The 6002-nt window shown below is 43.1% G+C and overlaps 1 long non-coding RNA gene across 1 annotated transcript in view; it reads right to left on the bottom strand.

Moving 5' to 3' along the window:
- Positions 1–6002, bottom strand: part of LOC145444639 (uncharacterized) — a 233148-nt gene that overhangs the window by 63121 nt on the left and 164025 nt on the right. The gene's annotated exons all lie outside the window — the stretch shown is intronic.

Genomic DNA, 6002 nt, shown 5'->3' with positions numbered 1-6002 from the left:
AGCAGAATAACTTTACGGCAAGCGACACGATCCAGAGTGCAGTTAAACGAAAGACCACGAGACAACAGAACACAGGGTATAAATACGACACACGAGGAAATAATGATTGGCGGTAATTACTAATCCTAGACAAATAGAGACAAACGATACCAACGTAAAATGCACGAACATAACAGTCCTCCCCTGTAAGTTGAAAGGTACAAGGTACTTTACGTTGGCCGATAGAAATCAGTTTGCTTCCTTATTCTAACCGGATAACGTCTGCCCGACGTTCGAGCAGGATTAGCTACAGGACGTTGTGCCCTATATGTCTGACCAATGGTTGCTCAGCTTGTGACTGTTGCGGCTGAGCAACTTCCTGTGTGGCTGTATCATGACCAGTGGAAATCAAGCGTGGTTGGAGTTGGTTTTTGTGCCTCCTCCAATACCCATGATCTGTTTTTATTATGTACACAACACGCCCCAGTATTTCCGTCACTACGCCAGCAACCCACTTAGGTCCGCTTCGGTAACTTCGAGCGTAAACCGAGGAACCAATCTCGAAATGAGTGACTGATTATCCAGGCGTAACGGGTTTCGATTTGTCGAAGGGCGAGCACAAACTTAACAAATTGCGCGGCTGTCGACCATGTAAAATCTCGGCAGGCGTTTTCCAGTCTATGCCCGGGTGCGGTGCACATCGGTACGTAGCGAGAAGTGTTTGGAGCGCGAAGTTGAGATCTTTTCCCCCGTCGCAATTTTTTATTAATCCAGCTTTTAAAGTCTGGACGAAACGCTCCGCTTCCCCGTTCGAGGCAGGGTGAAAAGACGGTGATACGATATGGCTGATTGCCAAATTAGAGCAAAACGTATCGAATTCATTCGATGTGAATTGCGGCCCGCCATCCGTGACAATTGTTATGGGCAAGCCTTCGATAGAGAAGACTTCCCTCAAAGCGTTGACCACACACAAGGTTGTGGTAGAACCGACATTCATTACTTTAACGAAAGGATATTTCGAATGCGCATCGACGATGACAAGAAACATTTTGTTGTTTATTGGACCTGCGAAATCCAAGTGAATTCGTTCAAAGCTTTCAGAAGTTGTTGGCCATTCGCGATACTGACGGTCAGGCGCTTTCATTACTTTGCGGCAAGCGTCGCAACTCTTCACGAGATTTTCAATGTCGCGATTAATGGAAGGCCATGCGATGTAACGTCGAGCCATCTGCTTCATTTTCGCGATACCCCAATGTCCTTCGTGCAACAATGATAAGGCTCGCGAGCGAAGTGACTGCGGAATTACTACGCGCTGAAAACCATCCATATTGAGCATGACTATGTCTTCGTGCAGAGAAAGCGAATGTTTGCGAGTCGAAAACCAAGAAAAATCATCAATGTGCGTCTTTGGATTCCAATTACCATGAGTGACAGATAATTTTACTAGTTTCATGGTTTTGTCCTTCAGCGTCGCGTCGCGAATTTCATTGCGAGTTAACGGTAAGCCATCGAATGCCATATTAATAGCGTGAACGATCTCCGCGTTTTCACGAATTTCCAGTTCGTCAAACTCAGGGTCTGGACTGGACCCTTTGGTATAGGCGAGATAAATCGTCGGCGTTTCCGTGCTGATTAGTCGGTTTATAGCGAATATCGTATTGGTAAGCCATGAGCGTTAGTGCCCATCGCTGTAAGTGTTGCGCTGTAATCACGGGAATTTTCTTGTCCGGCGAGAAAATAGCTAAAAGCGGATTGTGGTCCGTCACGAGCGTAAATTTTCTACCATACAAGAACTGACGAAATTTAGTGACTCCGTAAATGATTGACAGAGCTTCCTTCTCGATTTGAGAGTAGGATTTTTGCGAATCTGAAAGCGTTTTCGATGCGTGCGCGATCGGCCTCTCTTCGCCATCGTGCTCGATTGAGAGTACAGCGGCGATTCCGAATTGAGAAGCATCCGTTGACAAAATGAGCTGCTTGTTTATATCATAATGAGCTAACTGCGTAGCGTCGATTACGTCGTTTTTGAGAATGCGAAAAGCTGCGTCACAGTCCGTATTCCAAATGAATTCCGCGTCTTTTTGCAGAAGACGGTACAAGGCAGCGGCTTTATTCGTGAAATTAGGAATAAACGCGCGATAATAATTGACTTTGCCCAGGAATGCCTGTAGCTGGCGAACATCCTGAGGTTTAGGCAACTGTTTGATTGCTTCAACGGATTTGTGGGACGGGCGTTTGCCGTCCTTGTCGATTATATGACCAAGATACTCGATACTACTTTTGAAAAATTCACATTTAGCGAAGTTGACGGTGAAACCGTATTCGGTGAGGCGCTCAAAGAGTAGCGATAAGTTGCGAAAATGATCGCGTTCATCAGTGCCAGTAACGATTATGTCATCGATAAAACTAGCAACACCGGGTAAGCCGGCGATCATGGCATCAATACAACGTTGAAAATTTGCGGGACTAGATGCGACTCCGAAACACATGCGTCGATAACGGAATAGACCGAATTGCGTGTTGATGACACACAAATTCTTCGCATCATCATCTAATTCTAGCTGAAAATAAGCATCGGCAAGATCAATTTTCGTGAAAATACAACCACCCTGTAACTTGTGAAGAATTTCATCTAAGGAGGCACGAATGGAGGCGTGGGTTCGAATCCCACTTCTGACACCAACTGTTATGTTCTTGATCTTGTTCGAACAATAACTCAATACGACGAGGTTGCAATACGAAATCAGTATATTATACAGCAGAATAACTTTACGGCAAGCGACACGATCCAGAGTGCAGTTGAACGAAAGACCACGAGACAACAGAACACAGGGTGTAAATGCGAAGCACGACACACGAGGAAATAATGATTGGCGGTAATTACTAATCCTAGACAAATAAGAGACAAACGATACCAACGTAAAATGCACGAACATAACAATTTCAAAACGTGTAAAAGTTAGCATCACCGCGATGCTTTGACGATGGAGATGCGATAGAATAGGTTATCTAGTCTGCGCCATCACGACTTTTCTCCTTCATGTTATATCCCTGAATGCTGAGCGCCCATAGCGGGATAGCCGCGGAACCAGTTTTACAGGCTTTGGTCTGACCCGGCCGGGGATTGAACCCACTTCCACGATCAAGAAGCCGGAGGCATCTCCATTATACACTATCTTGCTTGGTGCAATACAATCCTCCCAAAGATGTGGCAGCCGTGCTCTATACTGCCCCATTACGTCAGTTGTAGTATTATCGCATCGTGCTTTAACTTCCCCTTTTGCTTCTGGCCGCTTCGGCGGACAGACGCATAATAAAGTCTCTGCAGCGTTGTTGAATCGTGTGTGATGAACTACAGACAGAGGTCTGTTACAATGGCGAGCACGCTAAAAACGTTACTTCATTAATTTGGCTGCAAGTCTGAAGATTCCTGGACAGTAACGGTATGCTGAAAGTTGGCGGAAATTCGAATACGGAATTGGCTATCTGAACCGATTAAAGAAGCAGTATTGCATCGATGTGAGAAGTTTGAAGACTTGACTGGTTGCTTCACTTCGTAATAACTGTTTCACTGGCGGAACTGATGTGAGCGCACGTGGAGGGATGGAGCTTGTGACTCTCCCGGTCCGATGTTATGAAGAGGGGATGGAGCATGTGACTCTCCCTGTGATGTGGCGCGGCGTTGTTAGGGTTTTAGTTTAGGGAATTATTCATTGATGTTAGTTTAGGGTTAATAGTGTTCTGCTAATGTGATACGGTCATGCGGGTGTTTGCGATTTTGTTGATGATTTTGGACTTGTCGGTTTTGATGTTGCTGTTTTTTATTGTATTTTGTGAGAGTGCTTTTATAGGCACTTCTCAAGTTTGGTGGGGAATAGTGTGGCAGCCGTGCTCTATACTGCCCCATTACGTCAGTTGTAGTATTATCGCATCGTGCTTTAACTTCCCCTTTTGCTTCTGGCCGCTTCGGCGGACAGACGCATAATAAAGTCTCTGCAGCGTTGTTGAATCGTGTGTGATGAACTACAGACAGAGGTCTGTTACAAAGATACAAAGAACTCGGAACCAAACTGAACCACTAAACTTTGGCGTACACCTAAACGAAAATTGTATCTTTCACCGATTTTTACTCTAGCGCAGGGTGTAAACCAGGAAAAATGCACCTCCATGTAGCAAATTGTGCTTCGACACCCTTCCAAAGGGTAAAAGGAGTCAAATACAGCAATTCTTATGGGGGATATATCCATGAGGAGTATAGTGAGCTGTGTTTTCGCTTACCACCCCAAGAAATCCCAAAAAGGTGCTACACGGAAACTGAATCCTCTACACCTCAGGAATATATCTCCATAAAGATTGGTGTATTTGACTCGTCTTCACCCATTCGAATAGGTGAAGCACAATTTACAACATGAAAATGCAGTTCCATAATGTAAATCTGATAAATAGGCTACACCCATACCATAGGCAGAAGTAAAAGTGCATTCCATTGAATGTTAAAAAGAGTGCAGCATTGAATATTAAGTTTCCCGAATGAGCTTGCATTAGTTATCCGGTAGAAATAGATTGGAGAGGTAGGCATTTGAACACTCAAAAGGATTGTTAATGTTATTCTCAATTATCTGGTTGCTGACTATTACCCCAGACCCTGACGAGTGTCAGCCAGAAATATTCCGGTTTGTTTCAACATTAATATATTATAATTGCGCGCTTAAGAACTGGTACCGCAGAGACTTGGAGTATCTTTGAACAGCTTTACAGCCATTGCGTGCCATCAAATACCGCATCTCAGAGTTGGATCAATTACATTATTTTAGTTCAATTACAATTACAATTACAATTACTTTCATGCATGTTTCAATTACATTACAATTACAATTACTCCATGCTAAAAATATCAAATTACAATTACAATTACAATTACTCCTTGCATGCTTCAATTACATTACAATTACAATTACAATTGCTGCTGTTGAACATGTAATTGAATAATCACAAATTCCTTGACAACCGAGCGTCGTATTTAACAACAATTCAAGTCTAGTTCAGATTGTGTAGTAATAAATGCGTTTATGTGCGTACATAGTATGCTATGTAAGATGTCATTGTGACGTAATATAAGCGTGTTTTGTATGCTCGGTAATTATGGCTCACGTAATTGGAAATGTAAAATGTTATTTACCTAATTTTCTATGGGTTAGGATTAAGGATAGGGTGCAGTATGTCGTTGAAAACGTATTATAATATATGCACGTGTTGGATTTGCGTATATAGTATATAATTAAAGAAATAATATTATTTTTATCGAGGGACGTAGGAATTAGGATGAGGAGTAAAAACAAAACCGTGCTTTGTCAGATAAGACGTTATATAATATACAGTGGTCTGGTTAGTTAGCCAGACGAAGTAACGATGCAGCATCGTGATCTGAAATCGTATTGTAGATTGCCAACCCACGGATAGATGCGCAAGATGTGAGTCACGGATGAATGCACCGACAAACGTACTGCAGAGCCGGCTAAAAGCAGCAAACTTTGTAGTCCTAGAGCTGGCGATCCATGCGTCCAAATTTGATGCATCTGGTCTTTATCGTAAGCTATTGATGTACTAATTCCGAAAATACAAAATAAAATCTCGTCAGGGCAATGTAACTGCTCCAAAATAGCCGTTTAAGGCCGACTGTTCTGAAAAGTGAGAGCGCTGCAGCAGCATGACCACAACAATTACCAATTACGCCAAGCGATTGTTCAGAACAATGCCGATTCGCAGACTTTCACGACTATTTTGAGATGGTACCATTGCCTGGAAATATACTTTTATTGCGGAATCAGTGCGACAATAGCTTTTGATTAGGAACATACATATCAAATTTCGACGCTTGGATCGCCAGCTATGGGACTATCAATTATGCTGCTTTTAGCCGGCTTAGCAGTTCGCTTCTCGGCGTATTCAATCGTGAGTCACGTTTTGCGAATCCATCCGTTGGTTAGTAATCTAAAAATTGTATACAATGCCGAGGCCAGCAT

The sequence above is a fragment of the Botryllus schlosseri genome, chromosome 8 (genome assembly GCF_051294905.1).
Source record: "Botryllus schlosseri isolate E-star chromosome 8, Bs_hap1, whole genome shotgun sequence".
Taxonomy (NCBI): domain Eukaryota; kingdom Metazoa; phylum Chordata; class Ascidiacea; order Stolidobranchia; family Styelidae; genus Botryllus; species Botryllus schlosseri.
Note: the sequence above shows the minus strand (reverse complement) of the source record. Positions and strands in the feature narration are given on the sequence as shown.